This window comes from Phalangium opilio, unplaced genomic scaffold (genome assembly GCF_054372755.1).
Source record: "Phalangium opilio isolate 3A_F unplaced genomic scaffold, DU_Popi_V2 ptg000019l_1, whole genome shotgun sequence".
Taxonomy (NCBI): Eukaryota; Metazoa; Arthropoda; class Arachnida; order Opiliones; family Phalangiidae; genus Phalangium; species Phalangium opilio.
Window position 1 is genome coordinate 7,922,198 of NW_028324152.1, and position 16,632 is coordinate 7,938,829.

Here is a 16,632-nt window from a genome sequence, read left to right on the forward strand (position 1 = left end):
TCTCGGCAACGGCCATATCACGCTGAATACACGGGTTCTCAATCTATCAACGAAGTCAGTACTTAGGAGAGAGGCCACTTTGGAACACTGCTAGCCGTTAGGTTTTCACTTTTTTTTTGTCTTTTTAATTCCAATAGATATGAAAAAAGCAAACATATCTTCTTTTTGTTATTGTTTTAAAAAGATGAAGCTTAATTTGTCTCACTTAATTTAAATTCGAATTATTATCTAGCACTCTCGGCATCGGCCATATCACGCTGAAAACAGCGGTTCTCGTCCGATCACCGAAGTTAAGCAGCGTCTAGCGCAGTCAGTACTTGGGAACACAGCGTGCCGCTGGATTTTCCTTTCTGTTTCCTCTTTTAAATTCCACCAGATATGAAAAAAGCAAACATATCTTCTTTTTGTTATTGTTTTATAAAGTTGAAGGTGAATTAAATTCAAATTATTAACTAGCACTCTCGGCAACGGCCATATCACACTGAATACACCGGTTCTTGTCCGATCACCGAAGTTAAACAGCGTCGAGCGCAGTCAGCACTTGGGAGGGAGACCAGTTAGAAACACTGCGTGCCGTTGACTTTTTCACTTTTTTTCCTCTTTTAAATTCCAATAGATATGAAAAAAGCAAACATATTTTCTTTTTGTCATTGTTTTAAAAAGATGAAGGTTAATTTGTCTCACTTAATTTAAATTCGATTTGTTAACTAGCACTCTCGGCAACGGCCATATCTTGCTGAAAACAACGGTTCTCGTCCGATCACCGAAGTTAAGCAGCGTCGAGCGCAGTCAGTACTTGAGAACACTGCGTGCCGTTGGCTTTTTCCTTTTTGTTTCCTCTTTTAAATTCCACCAGATATGAAAAAACCAAACATATCTTCTTTTTGTTATTTATTTATAAAGATGAAGGTTAATTAAATTCAAATTATTAATTAGCACTCTCGGCAACGGCCATATCACGCTGAAAACACCGGTTCTCGTCCGATCACCGAAGTTAAGCAGCGTCTAGCGCAGTCAATACTTGGGAACACAGCGTGCCGTTGGCTTTTTCCTTTCTGTTTCCTCTTTTAAATTCCACCAGATATGAAAAAACCAAACATATCTTCTTTTTGTTATTGTTTTATAAAGATGAAGGTTAATTAAATTCAAATTATTAAGTAGCACTCTCGGCAAAGGCCATATCACGCTGAAAACACCAGTTCTCGTCCGATCACCGCAGTTAAGCAGCGTCAAGCGCAGACAGTACTTGGGAGGGAGACCACTTAGGAACACTGCGTGCCGTTAGCTTTTTCACTTTTTTTGTCTTTTAAATCCAATAGATATTATAAAAGCAAACATATTTTCTTATTGTTATTGTTTTAAAAAGATGAAGGTTAATTTGTCTCACTTAATTTAAATTCGAATTATTAACTAGCACTCTCGACCACGGCCATATAACGCTGAGAACACCGGTTCTCGTCCGATCACCGAAGTTAGGCAGCGTCGAGCGCAGTCAGTACTTGGGAGGGAGACCAATTAGGAACACTGCGTGCCGTTGGCTTTTTAATTTTTTTTTCCTCTTTTAAATTCCAATAGATATGAAAAAAGCAAACATATTTTCTTTTTGTTATTGTTTTAAAAATATGAAGGTTAATTTGTCTCACTTAATTTAAATTCGAATTTTTAACTAGCACTCTCGGCAACGGCCATATCACGCTGAAAACAACGGTTCTCGTCCGATCACCGAAGTTAAGCAGCGTCGGGCGCAGTCAGTACTGGGGAGGGAGACCACTTAGGAACACTGCGTGCCGTTAGCTTTTTCACTTTTTTTGTCTTTTAAGTCCAATAGATATGAAAAAAGCAAACACATTTTCTTTTTGTTATTGTTTTAAAAAGATGAAGGTTAATTTGTCTCACTTAATTTAAATTCGAATTATTAACTAACATTATCGGCCACGGCCATATAACGCTGAGAACACCGGTTCTCGTCCGATCACCGAAGTTAAGCAGCGTCGAGCGCAGTCAGTACTGGGGAGGGAGACCACTTAGGAACACTGCGTGCCGTTAGGTTTTTCACTTTTATTGTCTTTTAAGTCCAATAGATATGAAAAAAGCAAACACATTTTCTTTTTGTTATTGTTTTAAAAAGATGAAGGTTAATTTGTCTCACTTAATTTAAATTCGAATTATTAACTAACATTATCGGCCACGGCCATATAACGCTGAGAACACCGGTTCTCGTCCGATCACCGAAGTTAAGCAGCGTCGAGCGCAGTCAGTACTTGGGAGGGAGACCACTTAGGAACACTGCGTGCCGTTGGCTTTTTCACTTTTTTTTCCTCATTTAAATTCCAATAGATATGAAAAAAGCAAACATATTTTCTTTTTGTTATTGTTTTAAAAATATGAAGGTTAATTTGTCTCACTTAATTTAAATTCGAATTATTAACTACCACTCTCGGCCACGGCCATAACACGCTGAGAACACCGGTTCTCGTCCGATCACCGAAGTTAAGCAGCGTCGAGCGCAGTCGGTACTTGGGAGGGAGACCACTTAGGAACACTGCGTGCCGTTGGCTTTTTCACTTTTTTTCCTCTTTTTTAAATTCCAATAGATATGAAAAAAGAAAACATATTTTCTTTTTGTTATTGTTTTAAAAATATGAAGGTTAATTTGTCTCACTTAATTTAAATTCGAATTATTAACTAGCACTCTCGGCAACGGCCATATCACGCTGAAAACAACGGTTCTCGTCCGATCACCGAAGTTAAGCAGCGTTGAGCGCAGTCAGTACTGGGGAGGGAGACCACTTAGGAACACTGCGTGCCGTTAGCTTTTTCACTTTTTTTGTCTTTTAAGTCCAATAGATATGAAAAAAGCAAACATATTTTCTTTTTGTTATTGTTTTAAAAATATGAAGGTTAATTTGTCTCACTTAATTTAAATTCGATTTATTAACTATCACTCTCGGCAACGGCCATATCACGCTGAAAACACCGGTTCTCGTCCGCTCACCGAAGTTAAGTAGCGTCGATCGCAGTCAGTACTTGGGAACACTGCGTGCCGTTGGCTTTTCCTTTTTGTTTCCTCTTTTAAATTCCACCAGATATGAAAAATCCAAACATATGTTCTTTTTGTTATTGTTTTATAAATATGAAGGTTAATTAAATTCGAATTATTAACTAGCACTCTCGGCAACGGCCATATCCCGCTGAAAACACCGGTTTTCGTCCGATCACCGAAGTTAAGCAGCGTCGAGCGCAGTCAGTACTTGGGAACACAGCGTGCCGTTGGCTTTTTCCTTTCTGTTTCCTCTTTTAAATTCCACCAGATATGAAAAAACCAAACATATCTTCTTTTTGTTATTGTTTTATAAAGATGAAGGTTAATTAAATTCAAATTATTAAGTAGCACTCTCGGCAAAGGCCATATCACGCTGAAAACACCAGTTCTCGTCCGATCACCGAAGTTAAGCAGCGTCGATCGCAGTCAGTACTTGGGAACACTGCGTGCCGTTGGCTTTTCCTTTTTGTTTCCTCTTTTAAATTCCACCAGATATGAAAAATCCAAACATATGTTCTTTTTGATATTGTTTTATAAATATGAAGGTTAATTAAATTCGAATTATTAACTAGCACTCTCGGCAACGGCCATATCCCGCTGAAAACACCGGTTCTCGTCCGATCACCGAAGTTAAGCAGCGTCGAGCGCAGTCAGTACTTGGGAACACAGCGTGCCGTTGGCTTTTTCCTTTCTGTTTCCTCTTTTAAATTCCACCAGATATGAAAAAACCAAACATATCTTCTTTTTGTTATTGTTTTATAAAGATGAAGGTTAATTAAATTCAAATTATTAAGTAGCACTCTCGGCAAAGGCCATATCACGCTGAAAACACCAGTTCTCGTCCGATCACCGCAGTTAAGCAGCGTCAAGCGCAGACAGTACTTGGGAGGGAGACCACTTAGGAACACTGCGTGCCGTTAGCTTTTTCACTTTTTTTGTCTTTTAAATCCAATAGATATTATAAAAGCAAACATATTTTCTTATTGTTATTGTTTTAAAAAGATGAAGGTTAATTTGTCTCACTTAATTTAAATTCGAATTATTAACTACCACTCTCGGCCACGGCCATAACACGCTGAGAACACCGGTTCTCGTCCGATCACAGAAGTTAAGCAGCGTCGAGCGCAGTCAGTACTGGGGTGGGAGACCACTTAGGAACACTGCGGGCCGTTAGCTTTTTCACTTTTTTTGTCTTTTAAGTCCAAACGATATGAAAAAAGCAAACACATTTTCTTTTTGTTATTGTTTTAAAAAGATGAAGGTTAATTTGTCTCACTTAATTTAAATTCGAATTATTAACTAACATTCTCGGCAACGGCCATATAACGCTGATAACACTGGTTCTCGTCCGATCACCGAAGTTAAGCAGCGTCGAGCGCAGTCAGTACTTGGGAGGGAGACCACTTAGGAACACTGCGTGCCGTTGGCTTTTTCACTTTTTTTTCCTTTTATAAATTCCAATAGATATGAAAAAAGCAAACATATTTTCTTTTTGTTATTGTTTTAAAAATATGAAGGTTAATTTGTCTCACTTAATTTAAATTCGAATTATTAACTAGCATTCTCGCCAACGGCCATATCACGCTGAAAACAACGGTTCTCGTCCGATCACCGAAGTTAAGCAGCGTCGAGCGCAGTCAGTATTGGGGAGGGAGACCACTTAGGAACACTGCGTGCCGTTAGCTTTTTCACTTTTTTTGTCTTTTAAGTCCAAAAGATATGAAAAAAACAAACACATTTTCTTTTTGTTATTGTTTTAAAAAGATGAAGGTTAATTTGTCTCACTTAATTTAAATTCGAATTATTAACTAGCACTCTCGGCAACGGCCATATCACGCTGAAAACACCGGTTATCGTCCGATCACCGAAGTTAAGCAGCGTCGAGCGCAGTCAGTACTTGGGAGGGAGACCACTTAGGAACACTGCGTGCCGTTGGCTTTTTCACTTTTTTTCCTCTTTTAAATTCCAATTAAGCAGCGTCGAACGCAGTCAGGACTGAATTTTACGTTACATCTAAGACCTCACAACACTTCTCCCGGGTGGGCTCGAACCACCAACCTATTGATTAACAGCCGAACGCGCTAACCATTGAGCCACGGAAGCTCCGAAATTAAAAGTTGTCACGTAATGTGGAAAAGTTTTGACCTTTTACGCTACATCTGAGACCTCACAACACCTCTCCCGGGTGGGCTCGAACCACCAGCCTTTCGGTTAACAGCCGAACGCGCTAACCATTGCGCCACGGAAGCCTAAAAATTAAATGGTCGTCAGGTATTGTGGAAAAACTTTGGCTTTTTACGTTACATTTGAGACTTCACAACACCGCTCCCGGGTGGGCCCGAACCACGAACCTTTTCGTTAACATCCGAACGCGCAAACCATGGAGCCAAGGAAGTTCAGAAATGAAATGGTCGTCAGGTATTGTGGAAAAACTTTGGCTTTTTACGTTACATTTGAGACTTCACAACACCGCTCCCGGGTGGGCTCGTACCACCAACCTTTTGGTTAACATCCGAACGCGCTAACCATGGAGCCAAGGAAGCTCAGAAATGAAATGGTCGTAAATTATTGTGGAAATAATTTGACTTTTTACGTCACATCTGAGGCCTCACAACACCGCCCCCGGATGGGCTCGAACCACCATCCTTTCGGTTAACAGCTGAACGCGCTAACCATTGCACCACGGAACCCCAAGTATTAAATGGTCGTCAGGTATTGTGGAGAAACTTTGGCTTTTTACGATACATTTGAGATCCCACAACACCGCTCCCGGGTGGGCTCGAACACCCAACCTATTGGTTAACAGCCGAACGCGATAACCATTGAGCCACGGAAGCTCAGATATTAAATGGCTGTCACGTATTGTGGAAAAGTTTTGACTTTTTTCGATACATTTGAGATCCCACAACACCGCTCCCGGGTGTGCTCGAACCACCAACCTTTCGGTTAACAGCCAAACGCGCTAACCATTGCGCAACGGAAGCCCAAAAATTAAATGTTCTTCAGCTATTGTGGAAAAACTTTGACTTTTTACGTTACATCTGAGACCTCACAACACCGCTCCCGGGTGTGCTCCATCCACCAACCTTTCGGTTAACAGCTGAACGCGCTAACCATCGCGCCACGGAAGCCCAAAAATTACATGGTCTTCAGATATTGTTGAAACATTATGACTTTTTACGCTACATCTGAGACCCCACAACACCGCTCCAGGGTGGGCTCCAAGCACCAACATTTCAGTTAACAGCCGAACGCGTAAAGCATTGCGCCATGGAAGCTTAGAAAATAAATGGTTGTCAAGTATTGTGGAAAAGTTTGCCTTTTTACATTACTTATAAAACTTCACACCTACGCTCCCGGGTCGTCTCGAACCACAAACCTTTCGGTTAACAGCTGAACGCGCTAACCATTGCGCCACGGAAGCCCAAGAATTAAATGTTCGACATGTATTGTGGAAAAACTTGCTATTTACGTTACATCTGAGAATTTTTTCACTATTTTCAAATATAACCACTGAAACCATTTTTTTTGTACTTTTTGCTTTAATTGAAGCAAATTTAACGATATTCATTCAAAAAACTTCAAATTGAATTTTCAATAAGAAATCGTTGTCACGGATTTTGTATCTTGAAGACAAAAAATATGCGATTTTTTCGATAGACTTTTGAATGCATTTTTTTCTGGACAATTTTTTGACCGAATTCAGCTTAATTACCTATAAAATACTCATTAAAAGTGATTTCATCTCGATTGATCAATAAATAAAAATGTACCTAGATTTTTAATAACATTTTCAAAATCGACGTTTCTCGGCCATAGAAGCATATTTTGAGTATTTCTTCACTATTTTCAAATATAACCACTGAAACCATTATTTTTGTACTTTTTGCTTTAATTCAAGCAAATGTAACGATATTCATTCAAAAAACTGTTCAAATTCAACTTTCAAAAATAAATCGTTGTCACGGACTTTCTACCTTGAATAAAAAAACATGCGATTTTTTCGGTACACTTTTGAATGCATTATTTTCTGCACAAATTTTTGACCGAATTTAGCTTAAATACCTATTAAATACTCATTAAAAGTGATTTCATCTCGATTGATCAATAAATAAAAATGTACCTCGATTTTTAATACCATTTTCAAAATCGACGTTTCTCGACCAGAGAAGAACATTTTGAGTTTTTTTTCGCTATTTTCAAGTATAACCACTGACACCATTATTTTTGTACTTTTTTCTTTAATTCAAGCAAATATATCGGTAACGTAAAAAGTCAAAGCTTTTCCACAATACCTGACGACCATTTACATTTTGGGCTTCCTTTGCGCAATGGTTAACGCGTTCGGCTGTTAATCGAAAGGTTTGTGGATCGAGCACGCCCGGGAGCGGTGTTGTGAGGTCTCAGATGTAACGTAAAAAGTCAAAGCTTTTCCACAATACCTGACGACCATTTAATTTCTGGGCTTCCGTGGCGCCTTTTAGCGCGTTCGGCTGTTATCAGAAAGGTTGGTGGATCGAGCACACCCGGGAGCGGTGTTTTGAGGTATCAGATATAACGTAAAAAGCCAAAGTTTTTCCACAATACCTGACGACCATTTCAGGTCTCAGATGTAACGTAAAATGTCAAAGTTTTTCCACAATACCTGAAGAACATTTAATTTTTGGGCTTCCGGGGCGCAATAGTTAGCGCGTTCAGCTGTTAACTGAAAGGTCGGTGGTTCGAGCCCATCCGGGAACGATGGTGTGAAGTTTTAGAAGTAACGTAGAAAGTCAAAGCTTTTCATCTTTATCAAACAATAACAAAAAGAAGATATGTTTGTTTTTTCATATCTATTGGAATTTAAAAGAGGAAAAAAATTAAAAAGCCATTGTTTAAAAGATGAAGGTTAATTTGTCTCACTAAATTTAAATTCGAATTATTAACTAGACCTCTCGGCAACGGCCATATCACGCTGAGAACACCGGTTCTCGTCCGATCGCCGACGTTAGCAGCGTCGAGCGCAGTCAATACTTGGGAGGGAGACCACTTAGGAACACTGCGTGCCGTTGGCTTTTTCACTTTTTTTCCTCTTTTAAATTTTAAAAGATATGAAAAAAGCAAACATGTTTTCTTTTTGTTATTGTATTAAAATGATGAAGGCTAATTTGTCTCACTTAATTTAAATTCGAATTATTAACTAGCACTCTCGGCAACGGCTATATCACGCTGAAATCACCGGTTCTCGTCCGATCACCAAAGTTAAGCAGCGTCGAGCGCAGTCAGTACTTGGGAACAATGCGTGCCGTTGGCTTTTTCCTTTTTGTTTCCTCTTTTAAATTCCACCAGATATGAAAAAAGCAAACATATATTCTTTTTGATTTTTTTTTAAAAAATGAAGGTTAATTAAATTCAAATTATTAAATAGCACTCTCGGCAACGGCCATATCAGGCTGAAAACACCGGTTCTCGTCCGATCACCGAAGTTAAGCAGCGTCGAGCGCAGTCAGTACTTGGGAGGTAGACCATTTAGGAACACTGCGTGCCGTTGGCTTTTTCACTCTTTTTTCCTCTTTTAAATTCCAATTGATATGAAAAAAGCAAACACATCTTCATTTTGTTATTGTTTTATAAAGATGAAGGTTAATTAAATTCAAATTATTAACTAGCACTCTCGGAAACGGCCATATCACGCTGAATACACCGGTTCTCGTGCGATAACCGAAGTTAAGCAGCGTCGAGCGCAGTCAGTACTTGGGAGGGAGACCACTTAGGAACACTGCTTGCCGTTAGCTTTTTCACTTTTTTTTTGTCTTTTAAATTCCAATAGATATGAAAAAAGCAAACATATTTTCATTTTGTTATTGTTTTAAAAAGATGAAGGTTAATTTGTCTCACTTAATTTAAATTCGAATTATTAACTAGCACTCTCGGCAACGGCCATATCACGCTGAAAACACCGGTTCTCGTCCGATCACCGAAGTTAAGCAGCGTCGAGCGCAGTCAGTACTTGGGAGGGAGACCACTTAGGATCACTGCGTGCCATTGGCTTTTTCACATTTTTTCTCCTGTTTTAAATTCCAATAGATATGGAAAAAGCAAAATATTTTCTTTTTGTTATTGTTTTATAAAGATGAAGGTTAAATAAATTCAAATTATTAAATAGCACTCTCGGCACGCTGAAAACACCGGTTAAGCAGCGTGGAGTACTGACTGCTCGACGATGCTTAATTATGGTGATCGGACGAGAACCGGTGTTTTCAGGGTGATATGGCCGTTGCCGAGAGTGCTAGTTAATAATTCGAATTTAAATTAAGTGATATAAATTAACCTTCATCATTTTAAAACAATAACATAAAGAAAATATGTTTGCTTTTTTCATATCTATTGGAATTTAAAAGAGGAAGAAAAGTTAAAAAGCCAACGGCACGCAGTGTTCCTAAGTGGTCTCCCTCCCAAGTACTGACTGCGCTCGACGCTGTTTATCTTCGGTGATCGGACGAGAACCTTTGTTTTCAGCGTGATATGGCCGTTGCCGATAGTGCTAGTTAATAATTCGAATTTAAATTAAGTGAGACAAATTAACCTTCATCTTTTTAAAACAATAACAAAAGAAAATATGTTTGCTTTTTTCATATCTATTGGAATTTAAAAGAGGAAAAAAATTGAAAAAGCCAACGGCGCGCAGTGTTCCTAAGTGGTCTCCCTCCCAAGTACTGACTGCGCTCGACGCTGCTTAACTTCGGTGATCGGACGAGAACCGGTGTTTTCAGCGTGATATGGCCGTTGCCGAAAGTGCTAGTTAATAATCAGAATTTAAATTAAGTGAGACAAATTAACCTTCATCGTTTTAAAACAATAACAAATGAAAATATGTTTGCTTTATTCATATCTATTGGAATTTAAAAGACGAAGAAAAGTGAAAAACCCAACGGCACGCAGTGTTCCTAATTGGTCTCTCTCCCAAGTACTGACTGCGCTCGACGCTGCTTAACTTCGGTGATCGGACGAGAACCTTTGTTTTCAGCGTGATATGGCCGTTGCCGAGAGTGCTATTTAATAATTTGAATTTAATTAACCTTCATTTTTATAAAACAATAACAAAAAGAAGATATGTTTGTTTTTTTCATATCTGGTGGAATTTAAAAGAGGAAATAAAAGTGACAAAGCCAACGGCACGCAGTGTTTTCAAGTACTGACTGCGCTCGACGCTGTTTAACTTCGGTGATCGGACGAGAACCGGTGTTTTCAGCGTGATATGGCCGTTGCCGAGATTGGTAGTTAATAATTCAAATTTAAATTAAGTGAAACCAATTAACCTTCATCTTTTTAAAACAATAGCAAAAGAAAATATGTTTGCTTTTTTCATATCTATTGGAATTTAAAAGAGGAAGAAAAGTGAAAAAGCCAACGGCATGCAGTGTTCCTAAGTTGTCTCCCTCCCAAGTACTTACTGCGCTCGACGCTGCTTAACTTCGGTGATCGGACGACAACCTCTGTTTTGAGCGTGGTATGGCCGTTGCCGAGAGTGCTATTTAATAATTTGAATTTAATTAACCTTCATCTTTATAAAATAATAACAAAAAGAAGATATGTTTGTTTTTTTCATATCTGGTGGAATTTAAAAGAGGAAACAAAAGTGACAAAGCCAACGGCACGCAGTGTTCGCAAGTACTGACTGCGCTCGACGCTGTTTAACTTCGGTGATCGGACGAGAACCAGTGTTTTCAGCGTGATATGGCCGTTGCCGAGATTGGTAGTTAATAATTCGAATTTAAAATAAGTGAAACCAATTAACCTTCATCTTTTTAAAACAATAACAAAAGAAAATATGTTTGCTTTTTTCAAATCTATTGGAATTTAAAAGACGAATAAAAGTGAAAAACCCAACGGCACGCAGTGTTCCTAATTGGTCTCCCTCCCAAGTACTGACTGCGCTTGACGCTGCTTAACTTCGGTGATCGGACGAGAACCTTTGTTTTCAGCGTGATATGGCCGTTGCCGAGAGTGCTATTTAATAATTTGAATTTAATTAACCTTCATTTTTATAAAACAATAACAAAAAGAAGATATGTTTGTTTTTTTCATATCTGGTGGAATTTAAAAGAGGAAACAAAAGTGACAAAGCCAACGGCACGCAGTGTTCCCAAGTACTGACTGCGCTCGACGCTGTTTAACTTCGGTGATCGGACGAGAACGGGTGTTTTCAGCGTGATATGGCCGTTGCCGAGATTGGTAGTTAATAATTCCAGGAGCAGATGACAAAGGAGTCTCGGACGCTAGCTTCCATAATGTAGAGGGCAATGGGATCCGCGAACGTCACGGTTATTAACCAAAATCATTACGCCAGTGCCACCTCTCGTAGGAAATTTGAGCTTTATTTTCCAACCAATAGCGTGGCTGCAAAGTCTCGAAAGGAGATCTGGGAAATCGCGTCTGGAGCCTCTCTTTAAAAATATGTATCGTCTGCTTATAATTAGCCTAGGCTTAACGAGTATTACAGTTAAAAAATGGATTTCAACGACTTTTTAATCTTTTTTTTAGACTAAAATTGATAATGAAAAGCCCAGCGAGTAACGTATGTACACTATTAAAAAACTAAAATGTGTTTAAGTGCCAATTTTTTTCTAAATTTCTTCTTGAATTAAATGATAGCTACAAGAGGTTGGGAAAAGAAATCACTCACGATCTTTTAAAACCCAAAAAGTAAGAGACAGTGATTTCGTTTCCAACCTCTTATAGCAGACAATTAATTCCTACCTTTAAGGTCACAAAATGTAGTCTTATCTTTTATCTTAATACCAACGATTACAGCTGTTTGAAAAAAAGTAATTATATTGTGTATATTTATGTCGCGATCGGGTAAGACGAACCTCAGTAGCCACCGTTAGTCCGTTATTACAAAAAAAAATTCCCAGCAGACTTTGATGCCAGATATAATCCACCAAAAGCATCGTCTGCTATAATGTCTGATAGCGCCTCTATGGCAAACGATACCGCTACAGCTGTGACGTACGCGGGTCCCATTGCCCTCTATATTGTGGAAGCTAGCGTCCGAGACTCCTTTGTCATCTGCTCCTGATAATTCGAATTTAAAATAAGTGAAACCAATTAACCTTCATCTTTTTAAAACAATAACAAAAGAAAATATGTTTGCTTTTTTCAAATCTATTGGAATTTAAAAGACGAATAAAAGTGAAAAACCCAACGGCACGCAGTGTTCCTAATTGGTCTCCCTCCAAAGTACTGACAGCGCTCGACGCTGCTTAACTTCGGTGATCGGACGAGAAAGGGTGTTTTCAGCGTGATATGGCCGTTGCCGAGAGTGCTATTTAATAATTTGAATTTAATTAACATTCATCTTTATAAAACAATAACAAAAAGAAGATATGTTTGCTTTTTTCATATCTGGTGGAATTTAAAAGAGAAAACAAAAGTGACAAAGCCAACGGCACGCAGTGTTCCCAAGTACTGACTGCGCTCGACGCTGTTTATCTTCGGTGATCGGACGAGAACCTTTGTTTTCAGCGTGATATGGCCGTTGCCGAGAGTGCTAGTTAATAATTCGAATTTAAATTAAGTGACACAAATTAACCATCTTTTTAAAACAATAACATAAAAAGCCAAAGTTTTTCCACAATACCTGACGACCATTTAATTTTTGGGCTTCCGTGGCTCAATGGTTAGCGCATTCGGCTGTTAACCAATAGGTTGGTGGTTCGAGCCCACCCGGGAGCGGTGTTGTGAGGTCTCAGATGTGACGTAAAAAGTCAAAGTTTTTCCACAATACCTGACGACAATTTCATTTCTGAGCTTCCGTGGCGCAATGGTTAGCGCGTTCGGCTGTTAACCGAAAGGTTGGTGGTTCGAGCCCATCCGGGAGCGGTGTTGTGCGGTCTTAGATGTAACGTAAAATTCAGAGTTTTTTAAAAATAACTGACGAACATTTAATTTTTGGGCTTCCGTGGCGCAATGGTTAGAGCGTTCAGCTGTTAGTCAAAAGGTTTGTGGTTCGAGCCCATCCGGGAGCGGTGTTGTGAAGTCTCAGATGTGACGTAAAAAGTCAAAGTTTTTCCACAATACCTGACGACCATTTCATTTCTGAGCTTCATTGGCTCCATGGTTAGCGTGTTCGGATGTTAACCAAAAGGTTGGTGGTTCGAGCCCACCCGGGAGCGGTGTTGTGAAGTCTCAAATGTAACGTAAAAAGCCATAGTTTTTTAACAATACCGGACGACCATTTAATTTTTGGGCTTCCGTGGCTCAATGGTTAGCGCGTTCTTCTTTTAAATTCCACCAGATATGAAAAAAGCAAACATATTTTCTTTTTGTTATTGTTTTATAAAGATGAAGGTTAATTAAGGTTTGTAAAGTCATGCTTTACAAAAGATATTAAACTATATCCATGTATTTGCAAAACTTTATTTAAATTTTAATTTATATTATTTTTTTTGTGGTTATTCTCTTTTAATGTTCTTTATCTAATTTTGTTGTCCAATTGTCGTTAATCTTAAGAAATTTAAGGAGGGCAATAAGTCGCTTGAAGACTTGGTCCCTCCTCATGAGCTTTTGTACTAAACTATGCCAAATAAACTTTGAAACTTTGAAACTTTAAATTCAAATTATTAACTAGCACTCTCGACAACGGCCATATCACGCTGAAAACACCGGTTCTCGTCCGATCACCGAAGTTAAGCAGCGTCGAGCGCAGTCAGTACTTGGGAGGGAGACGACTTAGGAACACTGCGTGCCGTTGGCTTTTTCCTTTTTGTTTCCTCTTATAAATTCCACCAGATATGAAAAAAGCAAACATATCTTCTTTTTTATTGATTTATAAACATGAAGGTTAATTAAATTGAAAATTATTAACTAGCACTCTCGTCAACGCCCATATGACGCTGAAAACACCGGTTCTCGTCCGATCACCGAAGTTTAGCAGCGTCGAGCGCAGTCAGTACTTGAAAACACTGCGTGACGTTGGCTTTTTCACTTTTATTTCCTCTTTGAAATTCCACCAGATATGAAAAAAGCAAACATATCTTCTTTTTGATATTGTTTTATAATGATGAAGGTTAATTAAATTCAAATGATTAACTATGACTTTCGGCAACGGCCATATCACGCTGAGAACACCGGTTCTCGTCCGATCACCGAAGTTAAGCAGCGTCGAGCGCAGTCAGTACTTGGGTAGGAGACCACTTAGGAACACTGCGTGCCGTTGGCTTTTTTCACTTTTTTTTCCTCTTTTAAATTCCAATAGATATGAAAAAAGCAAACATATTTTCTTTTTGTTTTTGTTTTAAAAAGATGAAGGTTAATTTGTCTCACTTAATTTAAATTCGAATTATTAACCAGCACTCTCGGCAACGGCCACATCACGCTGAAATCACCGGTTCTCGTCCGATCACCGAAGTTAAGCAGCGTCGAGCGCAGTCAGTACTTGGGAGTAGGACAACTTAGGATCACTGCGTGCCGTTGGCTTTTTCACTTTTTTTTCCTGTTTTAAATTCCAATAGATATGAAAAAAGCAAACATATTTTCTTTTTGTTATTGTTTTATAAAGATGAATGTTAAATAAATTCAAATTATTAACTAGCACTCTCGGCAACGGCCATATCAGGCTGAAAACACCGATTCTCGTCCGATCACCGAAGTTAAGCAGCGTCGAGCGCATACAGTACTTGGGAATACTGCGTGCCGTTGGCTTTTTCACTTTTGTTTTTTTTCCACAATACCTGATGACCATTTAATTTTTGGGCTTCCGTGGCGCAATGGTTAGCGCGTTCGGCTGTTAACCGAAAGGTTGGTGGTTCGAGCCTACCCGGGAGCGGTGTTGTGAAATCTCACGTGTAACGTAAAAATCCAAAGTTTTTCAACAATGCCTGACGAACATTTAATCTTTGGGCTATTGTTGCGCAATGGTTAACGCCGTCGGCTGTTAAACGAAAGGTTGGTGGTTCGAGCCCATCCGGGAGCGGTGTTGTGAGGTCTTAGATGTAACGTAAAAAGTCAAAGTTTTTCCACAATACCTGACGACCATTTCATTTCTGAGCTTCCGTGGCGCAATGGTTTGCGCGTTCGGCTGTTAACCGAAAGGTTGGTGGTTCGAGCCCACCCGGGAGCGGTGTTGTAAAATCTCACGTGTAACGTAAAAATCCAAAGTTTTTCCACAATACCTGACGAACATTTAATCTTTGGGCTTCCGTTGCGCAATGGTTAACGCCGTCGGCTGTTAACCGAAAGGTTGGTGGTTCGAGCCCATCCGGGAGCGGTGTTGTGAGGTCTTAGATGTAACGTAAAATTCACAGTTTTTTAAAAATAACTGACGAACATTTAATTTTTGGGCTTCCGTGGCGCAATGGTTAGAGCGTTCAGCTGTTATTCAAAAGGTTTGTGGTTCGAGCCCATCCGGGAGCGGTGTTGTGAAGTCTCAAATGTGACGTAAAAAGTCAAAGTTTTTCCACAATACCTGACGACCATTTCATTTCTGAGCTTCCTTGGCTCAATGGTTAGCGCGTTCTTCTGTTAACCAATAGGTTGGTGGTTCGAGCCCACCCGGGAGCGGTGTTGTGGGATCTCAAACGTAATGTAAAATGCCAAAGTTTTTCCACAATACCTGACGAGCATTTAATTTTTGGGCTTCCGTGGCACAATGGTTAGCGCGTTCGGCTGTTAACTGAAAGGTTGGTGGTTCGAGACCATCCGGGAGCGGTGTTGTGAGGTCTCAGATGTGACGTAAAAAGTCAAGTTTTTCCACAATACCTGACGACCATTTAATTTTTGAGCTTCCGTGGCGCAATGGTTAGCGCGTTCGGCTGTTAACCGAAAGGTTGGTGGTTCGAGCCCATCCGGGAGCGGTGTTGTGAGGTCTCAGATGTGACGTAAAAAGTCAAAGTTTTTCCACAATACCTGACGACCATTTCATTTCTGAGCTTCCGTGGCGCAATGGTTCGCGCGTTCGGCTGTTAACCGAAAGGTTGGTGGTTCGAGCCCACCCGGGAGCGGTGTTGTAAAATCTCACGTGTAACGTAAAAATCCAAAGTTTTTCCACAATACCTGACGAACATTTAATCTTTGGGCTTCCGTTGCGCAATGGTTAACGCCGTCGGCTGTTAACCGAAAGGTTGGTGGTTCGAGCCCATCCGGGAGCGGTGTTGTGAGGTCTTAGATGTAACGTAAAATTCACAGTTTTTTAAAAATAACTGACGAACATTTAATTTTTGGGCTTCCGTGGCGCAATGGTTAGAGCGTTCAGCTGTTATTCAAAAGGTTTGTGGTTCGAGCCCATCCGGGAGCGGTGTTGTGAAGTCTCAAATGTGACGTAAAAAGTCAAAGTTTTTCCACAATACCTGACGACCATTTCATTTCTGAGCTTCCTTGGCTCAATGGTTAGCGCGTTCTTCTGTTAACCAATAGGTTGGTGGTTCGAGCCCACCCGGGAGCGGTGTTGTGGGATCTCAAACGTAATGTAAAATGCCAAAGTTTTTCCACAATACCTGACGACCATTTAATTTTTGGGCTTCCGTGGCGCAATGGTTAGCGCGTTCGGCTGTTAACTGAAAGGTTGGTGGTTCGAGACCATCCGGGAGCGGTGTTGTGAGGTCTCAGAT

The 16,632-nt window shown here is 39.8% G+C and overlaps 3 non-coding genes and 29 pseudogenes across 3 annotated transcripts; 24 read left to right on the plus strand and 8 right to left on the minus strand.

Moving 5' to 3' along the window:
- Window positions 1-463: 463 nt before the first annotated feature.
- LOC149701506 (5S ribosomal RNA) lies at window positions 464-582 on the plus strand (annotated as a pseudogene).
- Window positions 583-718: 136 nt separating this feature from the next.
- On the plus strand, window positions 719-821 carry LOC149701507 (5S ribosomal RNA; annotated as a pseudogene).
- A 347-nt stretch (window positions 822-1,168) lies between these two features.
- Window positions 1,169-1,287, plus strand: LOC149701508 (5S ribosomal RNA; annotated as a pseudogene).
- Window positions 1,288-1,421: 134 nt separating this feature from the next.
- On the plus strand, window positions 1,422-1,540 carry LOC149701509 (5S ribosomal RNA; annotated as a pseudogene).
- A 137-nt stretch (window positions 1,541-1,677) lies between these two features.
- LOC149701510 (5S ribosomal RNA) lies at window positions 1,678-1,796 on the plus strand (annotated as a pseudogene).
- Window positions 1,797-1,932: 136 nt separating this feature from the next.
- On the plus strand, window positions 1,933-2,049 carry LOC149701511 (5S ribosomal RNA; annotated as a pseudogene).
- Window positions 2,050-2,183: 134 nt separating this feature from the next.
- Window positions 2,184-2,302, plus strand: LOC149701512 (5S ribosomal RNA; annotated as a pseudogene).
- A 137-nt stretch (window positions 2,303-2,439) lies between these two features.
- LOC149701513 (5S ribosomal RNA) lies at window positions 2,440-2,558 on the plus strand (annotated as a pseudogene).
- A 138-nt stretch (window positions 2,559-2,696) lies between these two features.
- On the plus strand, window positions 2,697-2,815 carry LOC149701514 (5S ribosomal RNA; annotated as a pseudogene).
- Window positions 2,816-2,949: 134 nt separating this feature from the next.
- On the plus strand, window positions 2,950-3,052 carry LOC149701515 (5S ribosomal RNA; annotated as a pseudogene).
- A 121-nt stretch (window positions 3,053-3,173) lies between these two features.
- LOC149701516 (5S ribosomal RNA) lies at window positions 3,174-3,276 on the plus strand (annotated as a pseudogene).
- A 346-nt stretch (window positions 3,277-3,622) lies between these two features.
- On the plus strand, window positions 3,623-3,725 carry LOC149701517 (5S ribosomal RNA; annotated as a pseudogene).
- A 122-nt stretch (window positions 3,726-3,847) lies between these two features.
- On the plus strand, window positions 3,848-3,966 carry LOC149701518 (5S ribosomal RNA; annotated as a pseudogene).
- A 134-nt stretch (window positions 3,967-4,100) lies between these two features.
- Window positions 4,101-4,219, plus strand: LOC149701519 (5S ribosomal RNA; annotated as a pseudogene).
- Window positions 4,220-4,353: 134 nt separating this feature from the next.
- LOC149701520 (5S ribosomal RNA) lies at window positions 4,354-4,472 on the plus strand (annotated as a pseudogene).
- A 137-nt stretch (window positions 4,473-4,609) lies between these two features.
- Window positions 4,610-4,728, plus strand: LOC149701521 (5S ribosomal RNA; annotated as a pseudogene).
- A 134-nt stretch (window positions 4,729-4,862) lies between these two features.
- On the plus strand, window positions 4,863-4,981 carry LOC149701522 (5S ribosomal RNA; annotated as a pseudogene).
- A 2,998-nt stretch (window positions 4,982-7,979) lies between these two features.
- On the plus strand, window positions 7,980-8,097 carry LOC149701523 (5S ribosomal RNA; annotated as a pseudogene).
- Window positions 8,098-8,457: 360 nt separating this feature from the next.
- LOC149701524 (5S ribosomal RNA) lies at window positions 8,458-8,576 on the plus strand (annotated as a pseudogene).
- Window positions 8,577-8,698: 122 nt separating this feature from the next.
- On the plus strand, window positions 8,699-8,817 carry LOC149701525 (5S ribosomal RNA; annotated as a pseudogene).
- A 137-nt stretch (window positions 8,818-8,954) lies between these two features.
- On the plus strand, window positions 8,955-9,073 carry LOC149701526 (5S ribosomal RNA; annotated as a pseudogene).
- A 367-nt stretch (window positions 9,074-9,440) lies between these two features.
- On the minus strand, window positions 9,441-9,559 carry LOC149701527 (5S ribosomal RNA; annotated as a pseudogene).
- Window positions 9,560-9,694: 135 nt separating this feature from the next.
- On the minus strand, window positions 9,695-9,813 carry LOC149701528 (5S ribosomal RNA). Its single transcript, XR_016382150.1, has one exon. It is a non-coding gene; the product is annotated as a 5S ribosomal RNA (ribosomal RNA).
- A 135-nt stretch (window positions 9,814-9,948) lies between these two features.
- On the minus strand, window positions 9,949-10,067 carry LOC149701529 (5S ribosomal RNA; annotated as a pseudogene).
- A 122-nt stretch (window positions 10,068-10,189) lies between these two features.
- LOC149701530 (5S ribosomal RNA) lies at window positions 10,190-10,292 on the minus strand (annotated as a pseudogene).
- A 376-nt stretch (window positions 10,293-10,668) lies between these two features.
- On the minus strand, window positions 10,669-10,771 carry LOC149701531 (5S ribosomal RNA; annotated as a pseudogene).
- A 135-nt stretch (window positions 10,772-10,906) lies between these two features.
- On the minus strand, window positions 10,907-11,025 carry LOC149701532 (5S ribosomal RNA; annotated as a pseudogene).
- A 122-nt stretch (window positions 11,026-11,147) lies between these two features.
- Window positions 11,148-11,250, minus strand: LOC149701533 (5S ribosomal RNA; annotated as a pseudogene).
- Window positions 11,251-12,224: 974 nt separating this feature from the next.
- Window positions 12,225-12,343, minus strand: LOC149701534 (5S ribosomal RNA; annotated as a pseudogene).
- Window positions 12,344-13,662: 1,319 nt separating this feature from the next.
- On the plus strand, window positions 13,663-13,781 carry LOC149701535 (5S ribosomal RNA). The gene has a single exon (XR_016382378.1). It is a non-coding gene; the product is annotated as a 5S ribosomal RNA (ribosomal RNA).
- A 346-nt stretch (window positions 13,782-14,127) lies between these two features.
- On the plus strand, window positions 14,128-14,246 carry LOC149701536 (5S ribosomal RNA). The gene has a single exon (XR_016382234.1). It is a non-coding gene; the product is annotated as a 5S ribosomal RNA (ribosomal RNA).
- A 138-nt stretch (window positions 14,247-14,384) lies between these two features.
- On the plus strand, window positions 14,385-14,503 carry LOC149701537 (5S ribosomal RNA; annotated as a pseudogene).
- Window positions 14,504-16,632: the final 2,129 nt, after the last annotated feature.